Source organism: Temnothorax longispinosus, chromosome 11 (genome assembly GCF_030848805.1).
Source record: "Temnothorax longispinosus isolate EJ_2023e chromosome 11, Tlon_JGU_v1, whole genome shotgun sequence".
NCBI classification, from domain to species: Eukaryota; Metazoa; Arthropoda; class Insecta; order Hymenoptera; family Formicidae; genus Temnothorax; species Temnothorax longispinosus.
Genome location: NC_092368.1, coordinates 9,849,517 through 9,867,662, shown reverse-complemented (window position 1 = coordinate 9,867,662; position 18,146 = coordinate 9,849,517).

Genomic DNA, 18,146 nt, shown 5'->3' with positions numbered 1-18,146 from the left:
AAAAGGAGTGGTAATAATCGACGCTGACTGGCTATATAAAATTCTTTAATTATCTCACGACGTTTCGACCGTCACTTTCGGTCCTTATCAAGTGTTCAAATTATATTACTTGCAAACAATTCAGTCCTGGCATTGTGCCAACAATCCAAAAGTCAAGAATTAAATGAAAAAATAAAAAGAAAAAAATATATAATATAAAAAATCCAGAACTAAAATGATGAGAAAATATAAAAAGAAAAATATAAAATATAAATTGACAAGTTTAAAAAGTGATGAAAATTACAAAATGATAAAACTTACTAAATGATAAAAAATAATATAGAAAGAAAAGTATAAAATATAAACTTACAAGTTTGCGCGTCATATGTAAAAATGATGGTAAATGTGGGAAAAGCATGTCAGCAGTCCACGGGTGACAAAGGCACACTAATCACGATCGACGTTAAATATTCTTTATTATTATATCATATGCCCCGGTCAAATTATCCGTGTCTTTCTGTAGGTTGATTGTGTTGTTATTTTGTTTTATGAAAAACATTTCAGCGATCTCGCGTTTTCTAATTTGTTTTTCGCTATGTAATATCTCTGTTTATGCCATTCGAATTCGTGATCAAAGGAAGTACGATGCTTACTGACAACCGAATGGTTGCCGACATGCTTCTTGATATCCGCTCTATGCTCTTTAATGCGTGTTTCGAGATGTCTTTTGGTTTGGCCAATGTACGTGGCATCGCAGTTTCCGCAGTCAACTTTATAAATTAAGTTAGTCTGCTTGAAACAATCGAGTCTATCTTTCCCTCTCCTTATGACGCAATCGAGGGACTTAGGAACTGTATAAAGGACATGAAGACCGCTATCATTAAAGATACGCAAAAGTCTCTCGCTGAGACCTTTAATGTAGGGAACCTTTATACAATTTTCCGGTATTGGCCGTATAATGTCGTTTGTGTTAGATGTGTTAACACGGTGACTGAGAAGTTTCAATCTCACTCTAATAAACTTGTCAATCAAACGTGGAGGATAGCAGTTGTTCAGAAGTATTTCTTTGATTTTAGCAATATTGTTCTCGTGGAACCGTTTGTCGGATAATAAGATCGCGTGGTCAACCAAGCTTATAGTATTTAGCTTGTATTTCTTCGGGTGACTCGAAAAATAATTAACGTATCGCCCAGAGAAGGTAGGTTTAGTATACCAGTTAGTAATTAAGGTATCATAATCCCTGATGACAGTCGTATTCAAGAAATTGATTGAATTATTTTCCTCAGTTTCGTAGGTAAATTTCAATCAAGGATGATAATTATTGAAAACCGTTAAAATTTCATCAATATTAGACTTCGGAACAATCGCAAAGACGTCGTCAACATAACGACAAAAAAACCGGATCGCAAAACTTAATTGTTTCAAGCAGAAAGTCTCAAGATCATCCATAACAATGTCCGCAAGGATAGGAGATAGAGGGAAACCCATGGGGCTACCGAAAACCTGTTCATAAAATTGCTCGTCAAACTGAAAACTTGTTGAAGATAGGATGAGGTCAATCGCGTATAAAAATTGTTCTAAATTAAAATCAGTATTACGGGAAATATATTTCCATTTATTCTTTATACCATCCATAACTAAATCTTTAGGTATATTAGTGAATAATGCAGTGACGTCGAGAGAAACCATCAATTCGTCCGGATTAATTTTAAAATTGTTGATCTCAGACACAAAGGTCCAACTGTCTTTAATATATGACTTAGGTTTCGGTATGGATTTATGTAATATGTTATGGATGAAACGCGCTACATTATAAAGTGGACTACCCACAGCGGAAACGATGATTCGCAAGGGAAAACCGTGTTTATGTATTTTAGGTAATCCGTAACATCTCGGAAGATTACCATTTGTGCAGTTAAAGAATTTATAAGTACGGTCATCGACGATACCATTAGTGTGCCATGATTTGGTAAGCTCATTAAGTTTAGTTGTAATGCGTTTAATTGGGTCCTTTTTTAATTTTCTGTAAGTCATTTGATCGTCAAGTAACAAATTCATTTGGTCGATGTACGTTTTCTTATCCATAACAACCGTTGTTTGGCCCTTGTCAGCTTTCGTAACAAAAATATCGTCATTGTCGCGCAAATATTTTTTACATTTTATGAGCTCACGTAAGATGTGACTGTCTAAATAATTTACATGTCTATCCTTGCTTAAAAATTTATGTAAAGCGCTAGCAGTCAAACTACGTGTTTCATCAATGGCATCGTCGTCAATTTTGCAGTACTCAAACTCGAAATTCTTAATAATATCTAAGGTTAAACGCCTACAGAAAGACACGGATAATTTGACCGGGGCATATGATATAATAATAAAGAATATTTAACGTCGATCGTGATCAGTGTGCCTTTGTCACCCGTGGACTGCTGACATGCTTTTCTCACATTTACCATCATTTTTACATATGACGCGCAAACTTGTAAGTTTATATTTTATACTTTTCTTTCTATATTATTTTTTATCATTTAGTAAGTTTTATCATTTTGTAATTTTCATCACTTTTTAAACTTGTCAATTTATATTTTATATTTTTCTTTTTATATTTTCTCATCATTTTAGTTCTGAACTTTTTATATTATATATTTTTTTCTTTTTATATTTTCATTTAATTCTAAACTTTTGGATTGTTGGCACAATGCCAGGACTGAATTGTTTGCAAGTAATATAATTTGAACACTTGATAAGGACCGAAAGTGACGGTCGAAACGTCGTGAGATAATTAAAGAATTTTATATAGCCAGTCAGCGTCGATTATTACCACTCCTTTTTATTATTTAAAAATTCATATTATTTATTTTTAACTTTAACACTGTATATCTTGAAAACCAGAGCGGTTAGCTCTATAAGACCTATATAATTTTTTGTTCAGTGTTAAAAGTACTACCAAAAACCATCGTCAAATTAAGGCGCCGGGGTTGCCAATGTAAAACAGATATTTTGAATATCCTCAGTATGGATACTCTCAATATCCTTAAATAATATTCATAGAATGTTTTGCTTCCTCATAGAGTTTTCTGATAGTAGGGGTGGAGCTACAAAATCGGGTTCAACAAAAATGTGAAGCAACAAATTCAAAATAATATAATTCATTGAGATATTTCTTGAAATTTGAATTTTTAAGGTGTTATATTAGATAGAATAACTAGGGGTAGTTTTCTGATGATAAGGGCTGACCAACAAAATCAGGTTCGACAAAAATGTAAAGCAATAAATTTAAGATGATACAAAATCAAAATAGTGTAATCCCTCGAGATATTTTTTTAAACTGGAATTTTTAAGATGTGTTAAGTAGGATTAATTAAGGGTAATTTTTTTCATGGTAAAGGTGGTGCAACAAATTTGAGAATAGAGCAACAAAATAGCACTAAATAAGTATCTCATTGTTTTTTTAAATCTCGTTTTTTCTGTGGATGAGCTAACTTAAACTTAAGATGCCACTATCACTGTTTTGCCCGAAATGGCTGCAGCAACAAAATTCGGAATAGAGCAACAAGTTAGCAACAAAAGAGTACTAAATTTCTATGTATGTTTTATTCAATTGTGTCAAAGTGGCTGTGTCAGCTTAATAGACATGTACGGACGTACGTGTATACAGAATGTTTTGCAATTAATTCTCGGAAATGGTTTTTTGACGTAACTTTATTATATATGATTAAATTTGTAAAAAAGATAACCTTTAATTTGGTAATAAAATTTTTTTGAAATTTTGAAAAAAAAAATTAAATGGTGGAAATATTTTGAAAAATTAAAAAATAAACAATTTTTTGTTACTGTTTTAAAGTAGAACCTACTTTTCAAACCATTTAATTTCTATTTTGAAAAATTTTTCTATTCTGTATAGTTTCGGAAATATTCAGCCCGAAAGAAGAAAACTGATTCTGGAACACAACATATTAGCTTATTAAAACTGAAGGGGGACACTTCCGTGGGTTTTCTTGTGAGAAATATTCAGCACAATCCAATATACAGCATAATTTATTTATAGAAGAACAATATATAATGTTTTTCGCTTAAATGTTATTTTTAAAAACTTTTTAATCCGGTGACTTTTTTATGAACTTAAAAAATGTCACCCAAGGACAATTCAAGATTATGATATTATATGTCCCCTACAATAACTTTTGTCTGAAACATTTTTTTCTAAAACCCTGTGATTTCTTGATATTTAACGGTCAAAAATAAAATAAGACCTTATATAATACACAAGTGTGTATATTTATGCATTATCATATGTGCTTTGATTCTTATCTGTTTTTTAATGTTATTCTTTGATTACAAATATAAATGCTTTAAAGCGATTTAATAAATGAATATGATTACATAGGCAGTACGTGCCGGATTGGAGATATTCGTCTTTGAAAACACTGAACTTAAACTGAATCCAGCTGTTTTCGTATGCATCACAATGAATCCTGGTTATGCCGGCCGTACAGAGCTTCCGGATAATTTGAAGGTTCTATTCCGTACAGTCACTATGATGGTACCAAACTACGCGATGATCGCCGAGATTTTTCTATACTCATCAGGCTTTGATACTGCCCGTGAGCTCTCTACGAAGGTTGTCTCTACATACAAGCTTTGTTCCGAACAGTTATCTTCGCAGTCTCATTACGATTATGGCATGCGCGCCGTCAAAACCGTTCTTTCTGCGGCGCAGAATCTCAAACTGAAGCATCCCAGCGAAGACGAAGCTATTCTCCTCCTACGCTCGTTGATTGATGTAAATTTACCCAAATTTTTAGCACGTGACGTACTGCTCTTTCAGGTATGAAAAAAGAAGTAATGTTAAGAATTAAAAAAATTCAATGCCTGCAATATTTGGTCGTTTTGATTGAAAATATCCATGTTTGCCATTTAAAAACGTCCATGTTTTGTTTAATAATCGTAAGTGCAGCAATAATTTCAGCGAGGTTTCTATTTAAGTTTATATACGATCTTATGTTTACAATATTTACTTAGAGGAAGTGCGGGATACCCTAATGCCCGTTTCCTTCAGCGTGGTTCAAAGAACCGAGTTTAAACTTCGATCAACGACATTTTGTATTCCACCAATTTTTTAATGAAAGTTCAAATCAGTTGAACGGCGTTAATCGTAAACGCCAATTTTTGGCCGGTTAATGAGTTTGGACGGTGTTTAAGCAGATGATAATGCGAAACGTCAGTATTTATGATTGCAGATGTGCACTATATTTGGTATCGTATACACAAAATTTGCGTGTCATGATCATTACATCCCACATAGCAAAATATATCACCAAGATATCTGGAAGATATCTAAATAATAGAATATCTGATTGTGCAACACTTGTCGAGATATCATGAGAATGTCACGATCAGAGACATCTGCAAGATTATAAAAAGCCATGATAATTTTATCTCAGATATGATATCTGATTCTGCATATATATCAGATATCTATGCCTCATTTAAAAGCAGTTATGTTATAATTCCTGTAAAATTCGTAATTTATTGCATATTCCCTTAGGGTTCGCAATCTACTACCAATACTATCCTTCTCCTCTCACTTTAACCCTTTGGACCAACGGCTTAACGTCTCTTTCCGAAAGACGGAGCCCAGTTTTTTCCGCACAAGAGCCTATCTTGCACGGAGCGGCGCAGCTATCGGAAAAACATTCCATGCTTACATGGCTCTAGTGGACTCGAACCTGATTCCTCAGATAACGAGTCTGGCGCTCTACCACTAGACCACACTGCCGCCCTAGCAGTTATGTTATATACAACCTAAATAGCAAGAAGAAAAAAAGAATCCTTTTTAAGGAGGTTCGACTATATTAGGTCAAATCTAACTTACAGATTTGAAATTTTTGTGTAGTCTTGGAATGTATATAATCTTACCGTGTGTAAAATTGCAAAACGATTTACCGTCGCGTTTCTGAGATATTTGCTTGAAAAATATCAATGAGATTTATCGAAAAATAGGTTATATTATCGTTTAGGGAAGCAGGGAGCTAAGTAAAGAGACGTTTTTGTTGTTGTGGATGTAGTAAAAAAAGCAGGCTGGATAGAATATACCGAACCGCACAATATTTATTTTAATGAAGACCGTTTCTTGCGATACAAATCATCACACGTATTGTCTTTTCTTTAAATGTAAAACTGAGGACTTTATAACGTGCGACCAAAACAAAGTGTAACTGAATACTGAATACTGGAAGTTACTAGAACAACTATGACTCGACTGATAGTAGACTCGAACTCTAAAGATGACGCATAGAAGCATGCGCTCATTGGTCGCGCCATCTTGAGGCGAAAGGTTTCAGTTCACAACACTTCTTCCAAACTTCTGCATTCAATGCCCTGACGCAGTCTGTCGAAACGCACGTGCTTTAAAGGCTTCGTCAGAATATCGGCCAGTTGTAGCTTCCCCTTGATATGCTGGAGATCAATGGTACCTTCCAGGTACTTTTCTCGAACGTAGAAGTGGCGTACTTCTATGTGCTTGCTTCGCTTGTGACATTCGGGATTCTTAGCGAGTTTGACAGCACTGACGCTATCAACAAACAAAATTGGCTTGCAACTCTCATTGAGCAATTCAGATATCAGGCGTTTCAGCCATATAGCTTCCTTAGCTGCTTCATCAGCTGCCATAATCTCTGCTTTGGTTGTAGAGAGAGCAACCAATCTTTGCAGTCTACTTGACCATGAGACTGCATTTCCTGAATACAATGCTACTACTCCACTGGTTGAACGTCGCGTTTTGACATCACCAACAAAGTCGGCGTCACTGTATATCTTCAGACCATCTTGACCTTTGTAGGTGATACCGTGGCTTGCAGTTTTTTTCAAATATTTGAAGATCTTCTTTACATCGTTCCAATCGCTTCTGGTTGGTTGATGAAGAGCACGAGCTGCTTTATTTACAGCGAATGCAATGTCGGGACGTGTCGCTGTCATCAGGTACATCAAACTTCCCACAGTTTCCTGGTAGGGAATATGATCGTCGACCTTTTCAGTTGGCGCAGTTTCTTCACGACCAACAGGAGTGTACACAGGCTTGCATTCATCCATTCGAAATTTTCTCAAAATCTTTTCTATGTAGCTTTGCTGGGAGATGGTGATTGAGCCATCCTTCTGACGAGCAATATTTAGTCCAAGAAAGGTCTCTAGATTGCTCATTGTAATCTTGAATTCTTGCTGAAGAAGATTAAGAAACGACTGAACTTCGAAGTCGCTGCTTCCGACAACCATTCCATCATCTACGTATATTGCAACGTAAAGAAAATGTCCATTGCGCTTGCGATAGAACAGACATGGATCCGCACTGCTATTTTTCATGCCAGCCTTCTTCATAAATTTAACGAAGCGCTTATTCCATTGACGTGGAGCTTGCTTCAATCCGTATTGGCTTCTTTTTAGTAGACACACACGTCCTGTTCCATCTTCTGGCTGTTCTAGATAAACTTCCTCCTCAAGAGAACCGTAGAGGAAAGCTGTTTTCACGTCAAATTGCCTGAGACTCATATTCTTCGCAGCAGCGATTGCGAGAAGAGTTCTTACCGTGTCGTACCTGGCGACGGGACTAAAAGTTTCGTCGTAGTCGATTCCTGATTTCTGGACATATTCTTTTGCGACCAGACGAGCTTTGTAGCAAACACCTCCATTATTATCTTCCTTGATGCGTAAGACCCAGCGATTTTTTGAGTACTTTTGCATTAGCAGGCCTATCCACGAGAACCCAGGTTTTATTTTCAGCCAAGGAGTCCAACTCTTCTTTCATAGCCGCTAACCAAGAGTCTCGATCTTCTGACTTAATTGCTTCATGGTACGATCTTGGATTGCCTGTATCTTGAGCAAGACATACATATTCTCCGCTTGTCATCCATCCTAGCTTTTTCTTTATACGCTTATTACTGGGAGAAGAGACTTTATCTTCTGATTCTTCGCTGCTCACATAGCCATCTTTGTAGGTATCTTCATAGGCATCTTCATCAGATGTTTCTTCCGTGTTTCCGGTGTCTTCTATTTCGCTCTGCATTTCAGTTTGACTCGAAGAGTGCTTATACTCGACAGGCACTTCAACCACATCATTGCTCTTGTTGCAAACGACTTCTGATTTAAAACGAACGTCATGAGTGCATACAATTTTATTCTGCGAAGGAATCCACACTCGGTATCCATCTCGTTCATTAACGTAGCCGACTACGTGTCTTTTTAGTGCTTTATCGTCGAACTTGGATCGAAACTGCTTTTGAACATACACGTAGCATTCTATACTGAAGATTTTTAGATGATTCAAGCTTTCAAGCCCTTTTCCAAACCACAATTCGAACGGCGTTTTGTTGTCGACTCTAGTTTTTCTAGTGTGATTTAATATATAGGCAGCCGTATTACATGCCTCTGCCCACAGAAATCTTGATAGCTTGCTAGGATTTAGCGTAGAGCGCGCTGCCTCGACGATGGTGCGGTTTTCGCGTTCTGCAGACCCATTTTGCTGTGGCGTATACGCTGGGGTTACTAACTGTTCAATTCCATATTTGCTGAGCAGCATGGAGACATCCTTATTATCAAACTCCTTCCCGCCGTCAGATCGGAGCCGTTTCACAGTATGACCATTAGTTTCAGCTTCATTCAGGAACTGTTTCAATACTCCGCATACTTCACTCTTCTTTGTTAAGAAGAAGATCCGCCAAAACTTGCTGAAATCATCCTTTTCTGACTGATTTGGACGATTTCCAAACGGCAGGCGATGCATCTTTCCTAATGCGCAACCATCACAAAAACTTTCGTCCGCACTAGTCACATTAATGTTCATGCGCTTTAAAACTTTTTTGACATGGCGTTTGTTTTGATGAGCTAACCGTTCGTGGAACACTTGCAACATGTCGATGGTACTAGCTAAGTTGGCTTGTTCTTGTTCTTTGGGCTTTACAACCTTTAAGTTCAGTACGTACAATCTGTTTGAAAGATGACCTGTGGCGCGAATGCCTTGATCCTTTACAGAGCGTATACAGACTTGCTTCTGATCAAGTGTCACACTGAAACCCTTTTGAACAGCCGCTTTTACGGAGAACAGATTTGCGCTAGCGTCCGGAACATACCATACATTGTTGAGTTCAGCATCATGCCATGAATCATTGAAGTACAGTTTAACGTTGACTGTGGGCCTTCATTACAACGTGGCGTCTTCCGAGTGAGATTATTTCTGGTACAGGAAATTCTTTGTACGATGAAAAATTCTGTTTGTTCGGGATGATATGGACTGAAGCTCCACTGTCACAGTACCAATCTTCTAAATTTTTCACATCCGTTGATGCTACTAAAGCGTACGCCATAAATGCAACCTTGTTTTTGTCAGCTGATGGTTTGTCAAGTTTGTCTTTCGATTCTGGACATTCAGCAGCCCAATGACCAAGCTGGTTGCATTTATTACAGGGAAACTTCTGTTTTGCACGATTTACGCCTTTGGTAGATTTTCCAGTGCGCTTATCACGGTGAGAGTCCTGCTTCCCACTATGCTTTGAAACGAACGCAGACTTGCTTTCACTTTTCTGAGAGTCCCTCAATTCAATATTGCACAATTTTTCAATCAATAAATTTAGAGTCTGTTGATCAGACGGAATCGTGTCCCAAACGTCTTTGAAATTTGCGTATTCCTTTCCGAGAGTTGATAGAATTTTTTCGTTTAGCATACGTTCAGACAGCCTATTTTCTCGATTCTTCTCAAGCTCCGTGTTTAGATCAACAAATAATTTCTGCAGCTTTGCGATGTGAGTGCTCATATCATCACTTTCTTCGCGCTCAGCCTTGAAAAACATTTCAATGAGCATGTTCAACCGTTGTGTAGAACTGCGTTCAAAACGTGCACAGAGCTTTATCCATATTTCATTCGCTGTTTTACATGTCAAAACGAGTTCTGCGACAGATTTATTCAACGCACTTGCAATGTAGCTTGCCGCTTTCGCATTATCTTCTTGCCACTTTTCGACCGCGATCTTCTGTTTGTTGGTTGGTGCAGCACCCAGTTGCGGACATGGACGAGTCCCGTAGACAATGCTTTCGAGCGCATTTGCACGAAATATATGTCCCATATGCCACTTCCACTTTGCCCAATCTTCTGGATCACTGAGTTTTTCAACAAGAGCCCTTTGATCCGTGAGGGATGCCATTTCTTGCGAGTAGATTCTTCCTTTTACTACAGAACAGTAACTATGACGCTACGCGGACTGCGTGCTGGGCCCATAACCTGTTGTGGATGTAGTAAAAGAAGCAGGCTGGATAGAATATACCGAACCGAACAATATTTATTTTAATAAAGACCGTTTCTTGCGATACAAATCATCATGGCACACGTATTGTCTTTTCTTTAAATGTAAAACTGAGGATTTTATAACGTGCGACCAAAACAAAGTGTAACTGAACACTGAATACTGGAAGTTACTAGAACTATGACTCGACTGATAGGTAGACTCAAACTCTAAAGATGACGCATAGAAGCATGCGCTCATTGGTCGCGCCATCTTGAGGCGAAAGGTTTCAATTCACAACAGTTGTAACTAAACGGATCTTTCGTTAAGGATGTATATCGCTTATCGCTTATGTCAAAATAGAGGGATGAAGCTGAAATTTACAGAGATTGTGCATTTATATATCCCAAAAACCTGTGTTAAATTTGCGATCGATTGTTTGACCCGTTTCTGAGATATTTGCTTTAAAAGTTACAGAAATTGTATACATATAGATATACTCTCCATGTAAATATCATATTACATATCTTTGCTTCTGTACGGTAAAAGTAAATGAAATTTTTATGGTACACTTCTGTGACATCGAGAATTGCAATCACGGTTTTTTAATTTTTTAAGTTGAATTTTTTTTAATGATTTATTTAAGCAATATCAGGTATAAAAAAATAGGACAAAATTGCTATTTCTCTGCTTATTCTGTCCCAATAATAACATGTTGTTTATGAATCATTTCTGAGACTAGCTTTACACTGTTTAATCATGAAAACAACATTATACTATATATAGGAAACAGTCGAACCTCCTTAAATTCTCGATTTATGAAATTAATTCTTTTTCCGTATTTATTCTGTTCTAAAATGATTCTTAAAAGTTCAAAAAAATGTATCATTTTTATGTCACCAATTCTGAGTTCTTTTTTAGATATAAAAGAAGTTTTTTTCATAAAAATTCTCAACAAATTTAAAATTAAATATAAGAGCTAACTGTGAATCGGCCATATATTCAAATGCAAATGTTGCAGAGATGTTTTTTTCAACAAGAGATCTCAATAATGACCAAACGGATCGAGTTTAGAGTTTTTATTTTTCCTCTACGTGCTCTACGAGCGGAGATATTACGACACAAAGTCTGAAATGTAAATTTTTACAATTAAGATACGTCGTTATCGTCGCCGTACGGTTAAACAACTGCCTCGATAGATGACATTTGAGAACATCTCGAGAATATGCCCCCGGGTCCCCTCCATGACAATGTTGCTACACTGAAAAGAGACAGCATATACGCATACGTGTGCGCTCAGTGCGTTCACGCGGACAGCGCGTCAGTTATAATCTAGAAATACATATCGCGTAACACCGTGGTCTCTCATCGTTAAATACTACGATCGTTTAATTCCGAATTTCGGTCGCGTCACGCAAGGATCAAAGTGTCACGAAATTAGGATGGGCGTTAGATCTTACAAGAGACGAAATATTAGCGGGTCGGATTTATCAGTATAGTGACCGTCGTGACAGATAGTGACATAGTGATCTTGACCGCAGGGAGCTGATACCGAGATCTTTAAGAAGGAAGGTGTATCCAAAATTGCATACGTACGTATATGCTGTCTTGTAAAAGTTAAAGAGAATGAGAAAGTTATCTGTATCTTATATGCACGTGTTTATATGCACAAGCGACAGGCATTATCGCGTAATAAAGATTTTTCCAAAGTATGTTAATTACTTTTTAGTATTACATTTTGTGTAGTAAAAAAAATTCTGAGAAGAAAAATGAAAAATGTCTCCTTACTCATTGATTTTTTGATCTTTAGTTATGACAATTTTTTTCAATGTTGTTCAAGGTCTAGAGAAGAGTATAAAATGCTAATATTGTTCAAATTTCAATTTCGATATAGTATAAAAAATTAAGTAAACTGAGTAAACTGTATATAGTGTAACTGGGGTCTACATTGGCAAACGGCGAATCTATACGAATGGCGAACCGCGAATTACGAATCACGAATCGCGCATAGTCTAGCACTAACTTTAGCTTATTTGAGAAATTATTCAAACTTCAACTTACGATATCTCGCTTCATATTAAAAATATCCAAAAACTGTGAAATACTTTTTGACTCAATTTTTTATATAGAATATGCAATTTTTTTATTACGTTAATCAAACATCCTGTATATCTTGACTGGAATACTACTTCTTATAATACTGATTTATTCATCTGTATCTTTTTCTATGAAATTTTTTATGAAATTAGATGTATGGTTACGTTTCTTGTAAAAAAATAAAATTGTTATATGTATATTTTTAAAATAAAAATTAACATTACTAAATATTTACATTACTAACATTAGAGCCTATATGATATACATCAAACGACAGTCATCTCCTTTAAACAAACAAAATGCTACGGAATTTTTTTCAGAAGATTATCTTTCTTTCCTAAAGTTCCCTCCTCTTTAGTTCTATTCTGTCTCCATCTTTCTCCATTTCCTCCTTTCACTTCCTTTCTGTCTATATATGCGGTAACGTTCTCTCGTCGAACAGTTTGTCACATATTTTAACTAGAAATGTTTCCTTACAATATGGCTCAGGGCATAAGAAGAATACATACATGTATGTACGTACTCAGGTTGATTTCTTACTTTGTTTTGACTCAAAATAGACTTAAAATCTTTATATTTTTTACAATGCCGTCCACTCACAACCAGAGTTCGAAATAATGTATTACTTTTTGTAATGCATTACGGTTTCATTAAAGATTATTTTTTCAATAACCAATACGAAGGTTTTCAATTACGCATTACTTTTTAAATAATTAATGCGATTTTTTTATTACGTATTTGTTTAAGATGGTTAAACGTTCCGATCCATATCGGAGTCGAAATAAGAACAGTATTTCGGCAGCGCCGGGAGACAAAAGTGTTTTCATCGCCACGACTTTCAACGTGACGACCGAATGTACAAACAGTGAAGACAAGGCAGTTGCCGAGTTAATTGTTCGCACGCGTTCGCTTTGTCTCCACTGTTTATAATTGTCGACGACGAATATCTCGGGGACTTCTCTCTGGAACACAAGCTATCGAAAAGTATCAAACATGCGAGAAGCCCCCGAGAGTTTAAAAGGACGAGCGCCCTTGGCCACGGGGCCAGTCGCTCTTTGCTTTTCGAGTTGCTACTGTAAATATAGTTAGAGTCGCTCGCTCTTTTCGTTCGTTGCTGCTACCGCGCGAATCGAATTCTCATCTTTTTGTAAATAATTGTAAATAGTGAATAAACGTTTATCCGTTAACTTTCTGCTTGTCTCATTGTCATTCGCGGCTCGAGCCTTCTCTCGCGTTCCCGGTCCGCTTACGAACAGCATTACTTTTCAAATAATAATCAATGTGTTCGCGCGCGTGTGCGAGTGAGGAAGGGATAGTGGGTGAGAGACCACTGACACCGAAGCTTGAACTAACACAATGTTTATTTTAACAACCAAAAATATTGACGAAATTAAAGAGCAACATAATTCAGAAAAGTATTTGAATTTAACTGAACTTGAAAACGCGGGCGTTTTAACTGAAATCTCTATCGACACTTTCCCGCTTGTCGTGTCGGATAATCCGCATCGGAAATCGACCGATGACAGATCTTGACCTACTGACACACTGTTGAATGGCGACGCGCCGTAAGTTCTATGGGTACCCTCACGAGACAAAGAACGCGCCAGGGATGACGAATGCTTAGTAAAGATCAAAATAGAATAGAAGCTTCTCGAACTGAAATACCGAAGATCCAGATAGCCAGTTATGTTTATATTAGAAAATCGAACGTCGAAAAGATCGTGCCGGAGAATCAGAGTGACTCGTCATCGGAGAATAATTCTGAAGACGCGAGCGCGAAACAGATAAACGACGATCCGCTGGATAAATACCGTGTTATACTTCTGCCGTGACTCATGACACTGTCGACTAATTAAGAATAAGAATATTCAAGAACATTTGTAATCTCGAGCATTCGCGATCTCGAACACAATGTAATTTTATTCATTACACATTATTTTTTAAATAAAATTAATGCGATTTTTTTCATTACGCATTATTTTTTAAATAATTAATCCAATTTTTTTCATTTTGGATTACTTTTTTAATAATTAATGAGTAAAGAAATAAGTAATGCATTATTTTTTAATTTGAATTTTTATTACTCTGCTCCAGTTACATTTGCGTTACAGCACGCATTGTGATCATTGCGATTATGATGACTCTTTCCAGCCATTTTTGGCTTTCCAAAATTTTTTATAATCACCGATACCACGTTAAAGCTGACATTTTGAACTTTAAAATGCTTTTTTTGTTTGTTCTACGATGATTTTTCATCGAGTTACGTCATTTTTTCAAAAAAATACAGGGTTTGCTTCAAAGTCGTGTAAATTGGTAAAAAAAATTGTAGGAAAATTAAAAAAAAAAGCATTTTGTAGGTAAAATTATGTAGTTTATAAAACGTTAATTGAATTTTTTGAAAAAAATTTTTTATTTGAGTTTCAAGTAGTCAAACATAAGTTAATTTTAAGGAACAAAACAATGTGTTCTTTTTTAAGGCGTACAACAAAGAAAATAAAAAAATTTTAAAAATTTACCGAAAGTGCGTTAAAGTTGAAACTTCAAGCTTCAAAATGCTTTTTTAGATTTTTTTTAACGATAATTTTTCGCCGACTTACAGCAGTTTAAAAATAGCCTAATTTTTAGGGTTCATGAAGTGTTCCCTATTTTTTTGTACGAGTGTAATTAGGTTTATAAGGGCGTAAATCAAGCGTCGGTTTTAAAACTGGAAAACGGTGGGCGTTCTAGCTCCTTTTGTATTCGTCTGAAACAAAAAAAAACAAAAAGATTATTTATTGTTTATAAACATGGTTTAGCGATGAACCTAAAAAAACGCAAAAAAATTAAAAATTGACAAAATGGCGGCACTAAAAAAATGCAATTTTGACTCAAAAAATTGAACTTTATTTATGCAATAAAAATTGTTTAAATTAATTATTTTATTAATTTGAGAGGTTTATCGCCTAGTAAATGTAATAAACTATATATGTACGTACAAGAGCCAACTTGATTGGTCAAATAATTTTTGAGTTATCGTGCCCACCAATTTCAAAAACGTGGTTTCGAGAAAAACGCGTTTAAAGTTTTTGGTACAGAAAAACAAATATTTTTAGAAACTTACCGTTCTCTGACGTTAATCTGCTATATTCCACGTCTGTATAATAAACCTTCTGCCTCCTCGAAGAGCTCGTTTTGCTCGATTTGAAAAAAATTCGATTTTTTGGACCCTCTACACCAGGATACCCCCTTAAACCGAATCAAAAATAAAATGTAATAATTTAAATTATGTGATCACAAACTGATAATATATTCAATGTATACTAATTTTATAGATTTTATTTTATTCTAAAGATAAATATGTATTATTATTTATTTTTATTTTCATCACACATATTATAAATTAAATTACATGCTTTGATTATTTAGACTCATATTTCCATTCATATGATTTAAATGTTAGAAATGGACCATCCTAAGAGATAAATAAGTAATGTAATATCATTCTTTCTTTTTTTTTAATTTTGCTGGACTTATTTGCATGTTAAAAATTATTTTATTTAAATTACGTTTTATCAAACACACCGCGTTGAGAGGATCACATTTATAGATACATTTATAGATGACATTGTTAGTGCTACGTCTCTTCGCAATCAACATGGTGGCGCCCATGGACAATGAGAGGACCACAATATTATGTGCACGTACAATTTACACTATATTCATTCTTTGCCTACTGTATGTGTGTATTAAGCAGAGATGAACAGTAATATTTATTTTCAATAATTCGTACATAAAACGAATAATAAACAAAAATTTCAACGATTTTTTCCATTTTTCCGTCGATTCCGTCAATTTAATTGTCGTTTAATAGGACATTATTGGAAATATAATTCATTTAATTTAAAATAACTATTATGTTGGATTTTACTGAGGCCTGAAATAAAAGAAAAAGAGGGGAAAAAACTCTTCTAGTTTAAGCGAAGAAAATGCTATGAGTTCAAGGTGACAGCGAATCGGTCGAATCCGCGACAGCGACGAAAACGCTGGGAGTCAAAGGCCGACAAGTCAGCCAGACCCGCGACAACGCCAACGACCGCCGCAAATCCAGTGTCTACGCCGATCGACACAGAAACCCGCGATAGCAAAAACGAGGAAATAGCGAAGATAATGCTATGAGTTCAAGGTGACAGCGAACCGGCCGAATCCGCGACAGCGACGAAGACGCTGGGAGCCAAAGGCCGACAAGTCAGCCAGACCCGCGACAACGCCAACGACCGCCGCAAATCCAGTGTCTACGCCGATCGACCAAAAACCCGCGATAGCAAAAACAAGGAAATAATATGAGTCCACCGACGTCAATTAGCTAACTCGGAATAATAAGAAGGAATACCCCGCGTCCGCCGATGAATCAGCTAACCCGAAATAATGAGAAGGAATACCTCGCGTCCGCCGATAAATAATAATGATAATAAGACTTGCTACTTGTTGATGTGTTACGTTCAATTTGGCTGGATCTTTTTGGGCCCTGTGGATAGGTTCTCGTCGATGCTCAATGAGTTTAAGTTCGCGCACAAAATTTAATTTAACTCAAGATCGGGTTTGAATGTGATACCGTTCGTAAAATGGAAGAGAAGGGAAGTAAATTGAACTAAAGAGATGAACCGGAGGGAAGAGATGAACCGGGATGAAGAGGTGAACTGTCTGAAAAGGAGCTGAACTAAGAGAGGGAGTCACGCGATGTCGCGATTTATATAGGAAAGTTTAAAGGATGGAAGGGGTGGATTTTGTGTGGAATGTGTCTGGTTTTTGTTTCGAAGATTTCTTGTTCGCGGGATATTCCCTTATGAAAATGTGCCCTTGAGTGCTCAATGGCGGTCAGTGGGAATGTATGGTTGCCCTACAGTTGCAATGCGAATTATATGGAAAAGTTAATGGAAAATATTGAGTGGCAATAAGATGAATGGAAACGCAATGGCAAGATTCGAATGACAACTTTTTCCATACAGGCGTAATGGAAACTGCCAATGACTCATGAAGGATAAAATTTGTATGGAATTTTTCTACCTTCAGCTAATTTGTTCAGTGTGAATTGTAATGGAAATTCGTCAATGGTAAATGTGGCGGTTCGCGCCACCAGTGGTACATGCATCATCATCACGCCCGCGCGGTAACTGTATTACCGGCAGTTCGCATCGACGGCGCTAGGCGTCGCATCGTTCATGCATTTTCTCAAATTCAAGGTTCGGCACGGACTGGTATATGTATGAGACCCCCTACGGGACACCGAGGCATATTTTCAGGCGCTAATCGCCTAAGGCAATTGAGCTCCTATTCCCTTATGAAAATGTGCCCTTGAGTGCTCAATGGCGGTCAGTGGGAATGTATGGTTGCCCTACAGTTGCAATGCGAATTATATGGAAAAGTTAATGGAAAATATTGAGTGGCAATAAGATGAATGAAAACGCAATGGCAAGAATCGACTGACAACTTTTTTCATACAGGCGTAATGGAAACTGCTAATGACTTATGAAGGATAAAATTCGAATGACAATCTTTTCCATACAGGCGTAATGGAAACTGCCAATGACTCATGAAGGATAAAATTTGTATGAAATTTTTCTACCTTCAGCCAATGTTGTTCAGTGTGAATTGTAATGGAAATTCGTCAATGGTAAATATGGCGGTTCGCGCCACCAGTGGTACATGCATCATCATCACGCCCGCGCGGTAACTGTATTACCGGCAGTTCGCATCGACGCCGCTAGGCGTCGCATCGTTCATGCATTCTCTAAAATTCAAGGTTCGGCACGGACTGGTATATGTATA